A 15599-nucleotide genomic window follows, 5' to 3' on the forward strand; every position below is an offset into this window, starting at 1 on the left:
CAATGGAAACCTAAAGAAGCAAGGAAGGTGGAGAAAGAGGGGAAAGGGAAGAAAGCGAGCGAGAAAAAGAGATAGGTTGTTAGCTCCATACTTGGAGGCAAGGAAACTATTTTTAATTCTTAGGTTCAGGAGTACATGTGCAGGTTTGTTATGTGTGCAAACTTGTGTCATGGGAGTTTGTTGTACAGATGATTTCACCAACCAGGTATTAAGCCTAGTACTCAATAGTTATTTTTTTCTGATCCTCTCCCTCCTCCTGCCTTCCACCCTCTGGTAGGCCTCCGTGTGTTGTTCCCCTCTATGTGTCTGTGTGCTCTCATCATTTAGCTCCCACTTATAAGTGAGAACTTGTGATATTTGGTTTTCTGTTCCTGCATTAGTGTGCTAAGGATAATGGTCTCCAGCTCCATTCATGTTTTTGCAAAGAACGTGATCTCATTCTTTTTTATGGCTGCATACTATTCCATGGTGTATATGTACCATACATATATGCTCATTCATTGATGAGCATTTAGGTTGATTCCATGTCTTTGCTCTTGTGAATAGTGCTGCAGTGAACATACATGTGCATGTGTCTTTATAATAGAACAATTTATATTCCTTTAGGTATATACCCAGTAATGTCAGACAACCTACAGAATGGGAGAAAATTTTTGCAAACTATGCATCTGCAAAGGTCTAATATCCAGCATCTATAAGGAACTTAAACAAATTTACAAGAAAAAAAACCAAACAACCCAAATGAAAAGGAAACTATTGTGTAAAGAATCCACTGTTTGCCAGGTGCTGTCCCACACCGAGCACGGTCTCTCATTTCAATTTCATAATCATCCTGAAAACGAGGTGTGGTTATTGCCATCTGAAAGATAAGTATCTGATTTTTTGTGGGGGGTCCCAACCCAGCCAAGGTCATTCAGTCAGGAAGCAGTGGATTTGGCAGATTCAAGGCCAGCCCTGACTACAGAGCCAGAACCCATTTCACCTTCACAGGCTATTTCCCAGAAATTTGGTGGCTGCCTCTGTGCTATGATTTGGTTGTTACCTTCTGAAGCTTCAGCCCTTCCTCACTACCAGAAGGGCCACAATCACTAAAAGTCCATCAATGAGGTTACTCACTTTGGTAAGTACATTGAACTTCTAGATCATTGCTTGCATGCAGGTGTCTTATGTAGAAGAAGTGACACTGTAAACCATTAACCCATTGAACATATGGACAGAGATTTACTCTTTCCATTTGCTGGCTAAAACAAGACACAGAGAAAAGTCTTGAGGAAATGGGACACAGACCTGATTATCTGAGATAGTGATGTTGGGAATGTAAAGTGATTATTTAGGAGCAATATCAAGACTATTTTTGGAAAAAGAAATATCATAATTAGAAATAGAATTCTGAAAGGGACTAGAACAGTTTGCATATGAAAATCTGCAATCACAATTTTGGTAGCCATTTTATAGATGAGGAAACTGAGGGCCAGGGAGGCAAAGTAACTTACTCGATATCATACACTTGGTTTACCTTTTACCTTTTGCTGTTTCCATGACAGTGATATTGTGGTCTGTCTAATAGGGCACGTCCTGCCTAGATTCTGGTGTCAGGGTGAGCTTCCTGCTACCCAATGCCTCCTGGGGAGATAATTTTAGCTTGTCTGCTGATTAGATGATGTGTGCCTACAATTCTATTCACCTTATATTTTGCCATGTTATGCAGTTAAAATTAGTACAATGGTGACAAAGGGTTATATCCTAGCCTCGCCTCTTCCTTACAGGATGACAAGGGCAAGTCACTTAACCTCTCTGAGCTTTATTTTCCTCTTCTGAGAAGTAGGGATAAAAATAACACTTATCACCTGGAGTGATTGACATAAATGGATAATAATATCCTCGTGAATGAGGGGATATTATGGCACTTATTTCCTAGGGTTATAGAGAAGATCCCGTGAACTGATGGACTAAAGACTAATGCTGTGTGATATTAAGTGAGTCACCAGTCTCTCCGGGACTCTGTTTCCTTATTCATCTACCCACCTATCTGCACAGCCACTTATTTGTCCATATATTCACTAGTCCATGCATCCATCCAACAATTCATCTATCCCTCTACCTACCCTTCCTTCTTTCCTCCCTTTCTGTCTTCTTTTCTTCCTTCCCTCCTCCCTTCCATTCATCCATTCATCCACCCATCCATCCACTCAACCACCCACCCACTCATCCATCTGTCCATCTATCTACAAATACTGTTCGAGCATTTACTATTTATTGAATGGCTACCACGTGGCAAGCAGTGCTGAGCGCTGTGGATGCAACAGACTCTGTCTCTGGCTCTCCAGGGCTGACAGTCTAGTGAAGTCTGGCAACACAAGGGCCCAAACCACTTCCAAAATTAATGCTATATGCCAGGGGAAGCAGTTTAGCAGAGCAGTTAAAAGCCTGGAACTTCAAACCCAACAAGCCTCAATTTGAATGGTTTATCTGCCACTAACTAACAGTGGTGTGATTTTGAACAACTAAATTAACCTTTCAGGAATCATTTCAACGAAAGCCTATTATTTAGCAATCAATGACACAATCATTATAAAGCACTTAGGATAGTGCATATGTCAGGCACTGTTCTGGGCACTGATAATACAGCAGCGAACAAGACAAAGTTCTTGCTCTCTGGAGCTTATTTTGTACGGATGAGAAATAGACCATAAAGTCATTAATAAATAGGAATTTCAGAGAGCTGTAATTCTGAGGAAGATAAAGCAAGGTGATTTGAGAGTAAAAGAGGCAAGTTCTTTTTGAATGATCAGGGATGGGTTCCTAGAATAGGAGACGTTTAAGTAGAGAAAGGAATGATGAGACAGACACTAAGTGCAGATGCAGCACATTCCTGGTGGAGAACACAACAAGTGCAAGGTCCTGAGGCTAAAACAGCGTCATTGCATTAATGGAAGTCATTGTCATCATGTGTCTGTGATCCCATTTCTTTGTCTACTCAGATCATGATTAATCAGGGGCTTGATTTTGAAGTCATGAGACAGCCTATGCTCAGTGACTACTTTCTCCATCAATGCACATTTGTTCACACTCCCGCCCTGCCAAACCTTGCATCATGTATCCCCCTTGGGAACATCTGGTTGATGGAAAGATTTTAATCACTGAGAGAAAAAAAGAGAAAAATCTTTTGTCTTAGGGTAAAAATGAAATACAAAAAAAAAGTCATCTTAAAAGATAAGAAGAAAAAAAAAAGAAGAAAATAAAAAGAAAAAAAAAATCCCAGCAATAGTATGTCTCAGGAGACAAACCCACCGCGGATCTTTCAAGGGAAGGCAGAGTATCCAACTGGTGTCTTCATGATCTATTTTCAATTTGGTGTTTGTAACTTGCAGATGGGCCTGTGCAGCGTCATTCAGGAAGCCCGTGGTACTCACATCACTCTGGCCAGACGCTAACAAGAAAATGATCCACTGTGACGCAGCCGACCCCATCCAGTGCATCCACATTACCTGGAAAGAAGCAATTATGCCCCTTTGGTTTCCTTGGAAATGCTCGGTCTGTCTGTACCATCCACCCTAGCTCTTGAGAAATACCCATGCACAGTAAAGCTTTGACAGGGAGACAATGCGTTTATTTTCAAACTGAAAGTTTACAGAATACAAAGTGAGCCTGTAAGATGGATGGCCATTCTCCAGAGGCTTGTTGGCCAGACAGGAAGGAAAACCAGTGCACCATCAGGAACGTGGAGGAGGCTGAAAGAGAGGGACAAACATATCGGATTGGATCAGGCCCCCACAGTCAAGTTCCTGCAAACCCAGCTGGGAGATTTTCCTGACTAAGGGTTATGTTCTTAGGCCTCAAAGGTGAGAAGAAAAATCAATTAAAGATACTGTGCATATTTATACACTCTTTTGGCATTATAAACTGTAACACATACGTTTTTCAGTCCATAAAGAACAGCCTGCATCAGCACAGCAGCACACATCTATGGGTTATTCTAAGACTTTTGTGTTTGGGGACCCCATGAGTCCACGTACCCTCTGGAATCAGCAGGTCTATTTGGAGTCAGACATATCAGAACTCTCTCCAATGTAAGTAACTTTTAAATGTCGATTTACTTGTCTGTATAAGGTGAAGACTATTAATGACTACTTCCTAGGGTTATTATGGAAGTAAAAGAGGGGATGCATGTTCACTGCTGAACTGATTGTCCAGCCTGTAGTAGGTGCTCAATAAACAGGAGCAATGATCACGCATTATATAAATTGTGTATGAAAAACAGAACCCAAATACTAGAAAAATCTCTTCTCTCATAGGGTTTATTACATGTATTTATGGATGTCTATACCCAGAGGAAAGTCCAGCTGGGGTTAAGGGTGCAGAATAAGTAAAACTTCCAAATCTATCAGGGTCTTGGTCAATCTGACCCATTTTTTGTGTGAGCCTCCTCACTCGAAATTAACTAAGGCTGCACTGCTCTGTTCAATTACAGGAACATTCTCCAGCCCTTCTACTTCCTCTCAAATCTCACCACTCTCTTAGTATGGAATATTGAAAAGGCCAGACTGGGTCAGGTCCCTACTGATCAATAGCCTGTCCTTTCTCTCAGCTCCCCAGCCAATGCCCGGCCTCTGTGCCAGGGAGGACACAGGAGGACAGACACAGCCTCTGTGTCAGGAGGAGGGAAGAAGGACTAATGTCTGTGAGCCCTCTGAGGCTCACAGGGAGAAGCCACACACTCGCAGCACCAGGTCTGTGGTTTTTCATGACCCTACACTGTCCCCTAGAAGGAAGTACCACCCAGCAGAAACAGAAGCCAAGGAATTTCCCCATAGAGATCTTGGCACGGGCTTGAGGTCAAGAGCTCAATGGACAGTGGGCAGAAATTGAAAAGCCCAGAGCCTCCACCACTGACTCCTGTGTGACTTCTGTAAGTCCCTTGCCCTTAATTCAGCCATATGAAAAATTAGGAAAAATGATCTCTCACTTCTGAAATTCAATAATTCTATGATGTCAGCAACTAGACCCACGAGGTGATGAGTTCTACTACAGTTGTCTTGGTGAAAGTAAAAGCTGACTTTTTTTTAAGCAGCTGTTTAGAGTTTACCATTTGATATTTCATGTAATCCTTACAACCACTCTAGAAGGTTAGTATTATTATAACCCAAACTCCTACCTTGTCCTATAGGACCCTTCCGATCTGGTCTCTCCTCTCTATTTGGCCTTATCTTGCACCTCCTTTTATAAAACCCCAGCTGCAAGGATTCTAATCTTAGATGTCTCTAGGACTTTCCTCTTGCTGTGTCCCTGCCTGGAAGGCCTTTCCTTCTGATATATAAGCAGCTGGCTCTTCCTCCTCTTTCTGTGGCCAGCTAGACTGGCATCTCATCAGAGAGAAGAACCTTGGTTTTAAATCTTTCTTAGCCTATATCACTATCTACAATTATGTCTCTTATTTATGTGTTTGCAGGTATGTTATCTCTGCTCTCCCACTAGACTTTAAGCTCAATGAATGCCAGGACCCTTAGAACAAAGCACATAGCAAGTTTTCAGTGAAGTCTTGTTAACTTTCAAATGAAGGAATAAATGAATGACTATATTTCCACTTCGCAGATGAGTAAACAGAGGCTCAGAGGGGTGATGAAATTTGCCAATAGTCACCAATCAGTAAGTGTGACAGAAGTAGGACTGGAACCCGGGGCTGTCTGACCTCTGGCTTGAGTCTATAACCACTTGGCCATACTGCCTTTCACTTCCAGGAACAGCTGATGCTTCCCGGCAGTGAGATTCTAAACCAGCAGGAGTTCCAAGCCAGAGACATGATCTAAGTGCCAATGGCTGAATGTCTGTGAGCATATCAAGTCATTTTAAGAATAGGCAACATTAGCGGCACCATTAAAGCCTGCTGTTCCTCCAGCCCATCACTGCCATCCCCACCTATTAAAATAATGGTATGAAAAATAAACAGCCTTTATGTACAATTTTATACAGTGCACGCATTGTTTGTTTCTCTTACTGTTTCCATGGCAGTGACGTTTGTTCTCAGGATAACTTCAGGTTTGTGCATGATGGAAGGGAATGGAATAAAATTACTTGAGAGGAAATTGCCAAGCACAGACTTTTTCTTCTTCAGATGCCCCACACCCCAGCACTTAACAGCAACCACACCCTGAAGTCTTAAGCACAGGATAAAGGCTTCCCCTTAACTTACAGCCTTCCATGGCTCCCCAGTTCCCATAACATGAACCCCATGGATCTAAGCCTGTCTGTAAGACCTTTGCTACCTGGATTCCTCTCCTACCCTTTCTTCCTTTGCTATATAGTCCTGCCTATAGGCAACTTCCCTCCTCATTTTGTCCCTTCTCCCTAGAAGTTTTTCACCAACCCACATTTGTTCATGCTGTTCAACCCTGAACAGCATGGGCTATCCACCTTCCCCCCACCTCTCTACTAGAGAAAACTGCTACTCATTTTTCCACGTTGTGCTTTAGGTGTGACCCTGCACCCGCTTCTTTCCCACGCATTCCTGCATTTGGGTGATGTTTCTTTCCTCACTGCTCCTGTGGACTTCTCAAGCATTGTTTATTCACTGTATGGTCACCCAGACTTCAAGCTGCTTGAGGGCAGGAACAGTGCTTATTCAGTGTCTAACAATGTTCCAGGAACATAGTAGATGCTTAACAAATGCTTGTGGAACCAAATTTGAAAAAAATTAATAATCCAGTGGTCTGTGTGGCTGCCTAAGGAAATGGTGTCTGGGTATATCTCCTTCTTTAGGAATAAATATGGAAGATTAAATCAAAGCCCTAGACAGTGCTTCTGAACTTTGGCTACATCTTGGAATCATCCATGGAGCTTTTAGAAATTCGGATGCCCAGGTTGCACCCTGAGTTATTTATGTGAGATTCTCTGGGTGTGGGCCCAGGATCTGTATTTTTTTAAAGTCCCAAGGTGATTCCAGTGTGCAGCTGGGGCTAAGAGCCACTGCGCAGAAAGTTCCTGTTCAGAACCCTAACCATGGCTTTGCATGAAAGTTTCAGAGACCAGGAGTCTCCTCAGGGGCTGAGTTCACCCCAGAGTCCAAGGACCCAGAGCCAGGACAGAGCTAATCCCCAAACCCGGTTAGAGTGATAACAGCAGCATCGAATGTTGACTAAGCACCCCTTGTGTGCTTGGCACATGCCAGCGTGCCTTCCGTAAACCACATCATGGTCCTCACTTTAACCCGTGAAGTTGATATTATTCAGTTGAGAATGAAAGAATGGTGGAATTGCTCAAGTTTACCTCTCCAGGCAATGGCAGAGATGGGGTTTGAACCCAGGAGAACCCAGGTTCGCCTATATCCCAAATCCATGCCCTGGACCATATCTTGAATGTAGGCAGGATAGGGCAGCAGGGAGGAGCTGGAGACGTTAGAGGAACAGTACCCTAGCCACCTGGGTCAAAGCCATTAACCCACTGCAGAGGCCCCACAGTTCTACCTGCTTCTCTCCAGCAAGATACACTCCCCTCCCTCCTAGTGCACTGCTTTTCTGTTCTCTCTCCCTCCCTCCTTCCCCCTCTACTTCCTCTCCTTCTTCTCCCTCCATCTCCCCTTTTCCTTCTCCTTCTATCCCTCTCTTTCCCTTTTCTCTCTCTTTTCTTATCTCTTTCTACTTTCTCTCTCCCTCTTTGCTCTCTCTCCCTCCTTCCCTCTCTCCTCTTCTCTTTCCTCCCTCTCCCACTCTCTCTTACTTCCCTTCCTCCCTCTTTCCTCTCTCTTCCCCTCTCTTCTCTCTCTCTTCTCTCTTCCTCTGTCTGTCTCTCACCTCTCTCTCCCTTTCTTTATCTCTCTCTTTCCTCTCTCCCTCTCTTTCTCTCTCTTCTCTCTCCACCATCTCTCTTTTCTCTCTCTCTCTTCCTCCTCTTTCTCCTTTCTCTCTCTCTTCTCCCCTCCTTCCTCTGTCTGTCTCTCACTTCCCTCTCCTTCTCCTCCCTCTCTTCTTTCTCTTCCTCTCCCCACTTTTCCCTTTCCCTCTGTCTCTCTCCACCTGCCCCCATCTCTGTTGGATGTCCCTAATTAGAGCAGTCTGGGTCAGGGCCTGGTGATCTGAAGGCTCAACAACTTCTGAGGCCTCAGCCTTAGCAGTTCTCAGGACCTGAACGAGAAGGGGCTCTGCCTGGGGCCTCTGGGATACAGCAGCCTCAGTGTGACAGCTTGGGATTGGAGGGTGAGTACTGACGCTCCCCACACACCCAGAGCTGACTTGGCATCTGAATGGCGGCTCCTTCAAGCTCATTTTCCAGATGACGTTTATTGTGTACTTATTAAGTGTCAGATCCTGTTCCCACAACAACCCTATAAACCGAATCACCTGCAAAATGGAATTTGGAGACATGAACAAGAGAACACACAACTCTATTATCCAGGTTTTGCTCAAATCTCTGCAAGGTCTTCCCCGAACAAGGAGTTTAAAATTTCAATCCCTCTTCATCTGCCCCCGGTTCCTGTTCCATGTTCTCCCCATCCTCCTGCCCTGTTTTATTTCCCCATTGCATGTCTCAGCTCTGAATATTATATTGTTACTTATTTGCGCTGTTTATGTCTGCTTCTTCCAACTAGAATGTCAGTTGCATGAGGGTGGTGTTTTTTTTAAAATCTGTTTCATTTGTTGCTTTATTCTTAGTAGCTAGAAGTGCATTTGCTTATAGTTGGCAATCACAGTATGTTTGTTGAGTGAATACATAAAACTACATCTTCCTTATCTACTGAGCTATGTTGACTTCGTTTATGATTATGTTTACATCAGACATAAAATACATTCCAAGGTCAGAATAATGAGACAACAGAGTGCAGCAAGACACCAGCGTATGACAGGGGCTTTGTTGATATGGGATGACATTCATGACTATACATTTCTTAGGGTTCTTTGGTGGAAAGGAACTGAGGCTGACTATATTCAGCCAGAAAAGGGTTGGAGGGCTTTGTTAGAAAGATAGGAGTATCTCACAGACCAAAGGGAGTTGAACCTGGGAGAGCACCAAAGCAATTCTGAGGATCTAGGAAGCAGGGACCCTCCCCACTTCTTCGAAGTGGCTGCACTTTGGCATGAATCACTACTGAGGTTGAGTCATGTGCCCCCTTTTGGGAAAATGAGGATGGTGCCTTTTGATTGAAAAGCCCACCAAGCTTGCATCCAATGAGTGGTTTTCAAAACAAAATTAAGGTGCTGGTATCCAAATAAAGGTGAGTGTGGATTCTGGTCAGGGAAAACAATAGATGCCCATGGTATTCCACATATTAATTCCACTGGGCACCCCAACATGCCCAGGGGGACTATGTGACTGTAAAGGAGCCAGTTGAGGCCCCTGATGTTTGGGCTGTCCACGTTCCTTCCTCTCAGCTATTTAAGGCATCTGAACTGTAAGGGAACAGCTTCAGATTGCATAAAAGGGCACGAGTGTCATGGCAGATCTCTGGACTCAGGATTTCCAGGTTCCATCTACTCTACCCAAAATCTGCTCTGGAGGTAAGTCCATCAGCCCCTGAGAGGGCAGTATCCACCAACCCACTAATGCATTCAGAGCAAGAACCACAATCAGATAAACGGACTTGATTGATCAATCATTGCTTTAATCAGTACAGGTTAGGGTATGCCGCTGTAACAAACTTCAAAACTTGAGTTGCTTAATGCAACAATGGTTTGTTTTTCACTCACAGAAGTCCTGTGGAGTTTCAGCTGCCTTCCAGGACAACTGTCTTCCCTGCAGTGACTTGATAATCTGTCACTCCCATTCTGCAGTTTTGTTATCTCTAGTGGTGGCTTTCTGACCACTGCTCTTTCCCTCTCTCCAAATGGAAATGCCATGTTTGTGTTCATAGTCTATTGGGTAGAAGTAGTCACATGACCTCACTCTAGCCACAAAGAAAGCTGAGAAATGCAGGGGAGCAGGTGGAATGTGTGATGAGCTCTACGATCCCTTCTGTGATGACAGAAACACTCCCCAGCAACTAAAGCCATGACAATGGAACACTGGCCTTGTAGGAGGCAGTACTGAAAAGCCAACAGGATGCCTCTTAAAGACGTCTGGTGATTAGAAACCCATAGACTATTTTATATTCTGTACTTGCCTGAGATATACCACCAACTAAGAAGTCTGTTGAGGATACAGGACTGGATATGGGAGATGGGGAGTCAACATTGGTTAAATGACTTGTTCCATGCCAGGCATAATCAACATTCCTCATTACATCTTCAACATCCTCTTGAAAGCTGTGCTCATTTTACAAATGAGAAAAGAGATTTAGAGAAATATAATGGCTTGTATGAGGTCACGTAGCTTATGAGTGGCACAGAGTGGAAGGCTACCTGAATTCAAAGTCATGTTTTCACGATGCCATGAAGCTCATTAGAGCCATGACAAGCATTGAGTTTTTTCTTTATTAGATGAAAATAATAATGATGATGTAAATAGTGAAGAAGATGATGGTGGTGGTGTGGATGATGGTGGTGATGATTACGAAGATGGTAGTAACTCCTAATTATCAACATTTTACTACAAGCTGAAAAAACTGTAATCTCATTAAACCTTCCAAACACCTTATGGGGTAGGTTCTATCATTATCCCCATTTCACAGATGAGGAAACTGAGGCTCAGCTAGGCAAAACAACACTTTTTCAATATCACCTAGGCAGTAAATAGCAGAGTTAGACTTGAACTCAAAGTTTTCTGATTTCAAAGCCACTCCACCATACTGAAAAGAGAACAATTCAATTGGTTGTTTCATCCACATGCCTCCAATCACCCGGTTCAGCTAATCATTTTTCTTTTAACCAACCACTTCTTATTTTGGCATCTCTTAGATGTCTTTATGACTTGCATCTTTTTTCAAACCAATTTTAAATTCCTCTTAAAAAGGAATGACAACCTGCCCAACCAAAGATCCAGGAAAGAAACCTGAAAGCCTTGATTATGTTTCGCGGAAAAATATACATTCCCACCTTGCTGTCCTTAACAAAAGACAGATGCTGATTAGAGTTTTCACTAGAATTTACAGGCTCGGTTTTAATTATACCAGATCTATCTGAATTTACTGTAGCCCTCTGATTAATAGAGGAGGAAAATCAATAAGCATACCGAAAAATTTGGATGTGTTATACAGCTAATTTCAATTTTATGTTATAATCATGTTTTAATGTGGGTCCTAATGACCATAATTAAGCTGCCTGTGACGGTGCTGGCTGGGACAGAAGCTGTAACTACTCTGAGATGACTTGTTGAAGGCTTTTCCCAGATTTTGGGTGCATTTTGCTATTTGGCTGGTTTGGGGTGCTGTGGGAGTGGGAACAGCATGCCTGTAGATGAAAGTTTCTGGAAGCCCGGCTCTTCCCAGGAAAGCCCTAGATCTAAGGTTAAAGCTAGACCAGGCACTATGGCTGCATCACTCACTTGAGCCTTCATCAAATATTTATTGAGCACTTACTATGTGCCAGATGCCGTGATGAGCCCCGAGAATATGGAAGAAAATTTTCATTCCACTGGGAAGGGTCAGCCATTAAGCAGCTAATTACATAAGTGAGAAATACCAGGTGATATAGGAGGTATTATAGTTATATATATGTGTGACATAATGGAGAACTCTGGGAGGGCTTCCTAGAGGAAGCAAATTCTTGGCTGAGACTTAGTTAAGTGTAAGGAGACACATCTTAAAAGGAGACCATTCCTGACCAAGGAAACAGAATTTGTAAAGATTTGGAGCTGAAAGGAGGCTGATGTGAAGTGTTATGAAAAAGGGAATGAGTGGTGCAAAGGGAACCTGTGGTCTGAGCAGGGACCAGACCATGGGGGGTTTTATAGGCCACTTCATGAATGTTCAGTGCCTGGCTTCTTCAAACCCTAAGCCTCTGAGACACCTTCTTCCCTTTCCTCCCTCCCTCCCTCCCTCCCTCCCCCTCTTCCTTCCTTCCTTCCTCCCTCCCTCCCTCCCTTCTTTCAGTCCCCCCTTCCTCCCTTTCTCCCTTCTTTCCTTCCTTCCCTCCTTTTTTCTTCCCTATCCATACAAAAAGCATTTATTGAACACTCTGTACCAAAGCATAAACTTCTAGCCTTTGACTCTTTTCAATGACCATCCATCCATTCACGTTTTCAAAACACATTTTTTTGTACCAGAAATTCAAGTACCAGATTTATAGGGATCTACCTTGAACTCTATGCATTTGTTGAATGCGATTCATTCAGCAACCTCCCACAAAGGCTTCCTATGTTTTAAGCACATAGTATGCTAGCCCTCCACCTCTGTTCATTAAATCTTTAGTCCTCTATTAATTCAATAGTCATGCTAGCATGGGTTCCTCAGCAGCTGACCCTAAGGCAAGGACTTGAGTGCAAGTGGTTGATTTGGGAGGTGGTCTGGGGAAATATCAGTAGGGGGGTGGAGAAGTGAGAGAGAAAATGGGAAGGGAGCCAAAGACAGCACATGTTATCATGCAAATGGCCTCCATGAGCACGTGGGGCTCCACTCCACTGGGGGACTCCTACAGACGGCATAGTATGTTTGTTTCAGAGTTATCCTTCTGAGGAGTGAGGGAGCTGGGGTATTTATACACCAACTTCAAAAACTTCTTGGTTCCAGGACTGCTGGAGGTCATGAGCCAATTCCCGAGGATTTCTGGGCTGCCATGCTTGCAGGCAGTAGAGAAAGCTTCCAGCCAAAGACATGTAAATATAACAGTTAGGCATCAGCACAATGCAATGTTAAGGGCTGAAGGCATATGGGGGACGAGCAGGGGCAGATATTAAATTGACTTACTATAGCTGCACTTATAATACCTACTATGCACCAGGTATTTGAATTTCACTTAGTGGCATACATTTGCTCAACAAGTATTTATTGGCCACCACTATCTGGCTTGCACATAAGATCCCACCCCACACTCCTTATTTTATCCACCGCAGAGTACACCACTCACTCAGTATTCTGTATCCATTCATTAAACTTGCACTGGGTTCCTGATATATGTTGGATACCTAGGATTTCAGCTTTAATCTCAGGCTCTGGGAAGAAAGGCATGTCCCCCTAAGGACTGCAAAAGGAGGCTGGACAGATCCCAGTGTACCTTCTGCAGACTGGATGCCCAGTCAATGCTGGAGTGCACTCCTGAGGTCTGAGTTATTACGGGGCAGGCCAGCCGTCGTTGCTCTGGCTCCTGTCCATGACCTGTGGGAGGCCACAGCAGCTAGGCAAGTAGCCAGGTGTCAATAGCATCCCCTCCCAGGAGCCTGACATAGCTTTTGAGCATGGAGATGAGAACCAGGCTAACTAACCCGGGTCAATCGCTTTCTGCCTGAGAAAGAATAGAAAGCAGTTTGGAGTTCAACCACACAGAATGTTTAACCACAAAACTGTGATGCTCAGCCTGTAATAATCCATAAGAACCACCTGTGAGACTTGTTAAGCATGAAGGTTCCTGGGCCCCACCCCAGATTGTGATTCAATAAGTCTAGAGTGAGCTCTGGGGATCTGCATTTTAAATCGTGTGTGAGTGATTTTGAAGCAGATGGCCCACAGGGCAAATTGAAAGAAATACTGCTTTAGCCTAATAGCTGTCTGTTACAGATGGGGAAATTAAGGCTCAGGGAGAGACCCGAGTTGCAGTGACCCACAGGACCAGGATCCAAGCTCCCCACTGCACAAGCCAGGGCTGCCCTCCACTAGAAGAGAGGAGATTTCCAAAGCTCCCAGCTACTTGAGCATTTCAGGCACATTCTCTGTTATTGACAGGCACTAATGGGGTAATGAACTAAAGAGACCTGAGTTCACCCAATAATTGCAGGTAAGACTAAAAGAGTAAATATGATCCTCATTAATGTAAAGCAACCTTCTCCACTATAGAAATCTCATGTGAAGCTTTAAGCACAGGCATAGGCCAACCATATCTCTTTCAGTTTTGTTTATTCATTCATTTAGCTTTCAAGAAAAATATACCAGAGTGCTTATAAAATACATACAGTAAGAGAAACCAAAATATGTCAAATTTTCAAACATGCAATCTATCTATATTTGAGTAGGATGGTATGAACATGGACACAGGCATGCATCTATCTGTCCACACTGAGTAGTTACCTGAACGCAGAAGCAAGAGGTGAGGAAGAGAAGGCCTGAGGCAAAATGTATCAGGATGAGATAATACATATGGCATAATGTTAATTGATGCAGAATATATAATTCTACATATATATTACTGCCAAGGTAAAACAATTTTTTAAAATGCAGCTATACAAGTCCTAAAAAGAACAAAATAAGAAAAAAAAATTCAGGTAATTAAGGACTTTTTTTGGTCAATCCCCACCCCCACCCACCCCTCGCCCAAACATACACAAAAATAGGAAAAAGAAATTGAGGAGAGAGAAATACAAGAATGTCATAGCAAGAGATAGTGAAAAAAAATACATTCTGATATATATGCCTTAGACTGGGATTCTGAAACTTTCTTGGAAATGAGAATTGTCTGGAGAGTTTCTTAAAATGTGGATTCCCAGGCTGCCGCTCAGAGATGTTGGTTTTGTTTATTTTGTTTATTTTTCTTTGAGACAGGGTCTTGCTGTGTTGCCCAGGCTGGTCTCGAACTCCTGGGCTCAAGTGATCCTCCCACCTCAGCCTCCCAAGTAGCTGGGATTACAGGGGTGCACCAGTGAGCCTGGCTCAAAGATGCAGATTTTTTAATTTTTTATTAAAACACTTTATATTTTTATTCTGTTTTAGCAAAAAATGCTAATTTTAATGAGTCTCTCATATAGTCTTCATTGTCATGAGGACACAATTTGGTCCTAGACAATAATGCCCTTCTCCCAGCCCTTCCTCTACCCCAGACCAATTTAATCATGCCCCAAATCCCAGTTAGAATCTATTTTCTGTAACAAGACCATATTAAAATGCAACCTCTGTCTGGGTGGTCATCTATGGAGAGTGACCATTGTAACACTGAGTGATAAGATGAATCCAACCTTCAGACCCTCTCCTGAAACTGGGTTCATGTAGTAAGAATAACAAATATTTGTTGTCCACTTAGGGTGGGCCCAATGTTAAGAGCTTTGCATGCTTTCAACAGCTCCAGGGGGTAGTACTCTGCTTATACCCATTTTCCAAATAAGGAAACAGGTACAGACAGGTTATGTAATCTGCTCAAGGTCACACAGCTAGTAAGTGGAAGAACTAAGTTTTGAATCCATATTTTCTTATAATTTAGGAATACACTACCTCTCCTTAAATAAAGTCAAAGAGAAGAGACAGCATCACGCTCCTGGGAATCCAAAATGAATAAAAAGGAACACCAAGAGAAGGTAGGGTAGGAAACCAAATCAAGCCTACTGACTATATTTCCCAAGCTCAAATCCCTGAGTGTGGTCAAAGAGCCCCTTTTTCCCCCATTTTGCAAAGGTATGAAGCGTGAGATGTGAAGATAAGTAAGTAGCCATACTTATTTATATTCTTAAGGAATATGGTATATTCCTTAAAACTACACAAATCTATGGAAATGAGACTAAATCCCTCAATCAATATGGAGATATGGACTCCGGGTGTGATGATTACAAAGGTGGGTCTAAAAAGACCTCAGCACTTACCTTTGGAAGTGCTTACA

At 43.1% G+C, this 15599-nt stretch overlaps 1 long non-coding RNA gene across 1 annotated transcript; it reads left to right on the plus strand.

Moving 5' to 3' along the window:
* The first annotated feature begins 4181 nt into the window (after positions 1–4181).
* On the plus strand, positions 4182–5965 carry LOC134733539 (uncharacterized). The gene is made up of 2 exons (XR_010117124.1): positions 4182–5646; positions 5739–5965. It is a non-coding gene; the product is annotated as an uncharacterized lncRNA (long non-coding RNA).
* Positions 5966–15599: the final 9634 nt, after the last annotated feature.

This window comes from Symphalangus syndactylus, chromosome 18 (genome assembly GCF_028878055.3).
Source record: "Symphalangus syndactylus isolate Jambi chromosome 18, NHGRI_mSymSyn1-v2.1_pri, whole genome shotgun sequence".
In the NCBI taxonomy this organism is placed as follows: Eukaryota; Metazoa; Chordata; class Mammalia; order Primates; family Hylobatidae; genus Symphalangus; species Symphalangus syndactylus.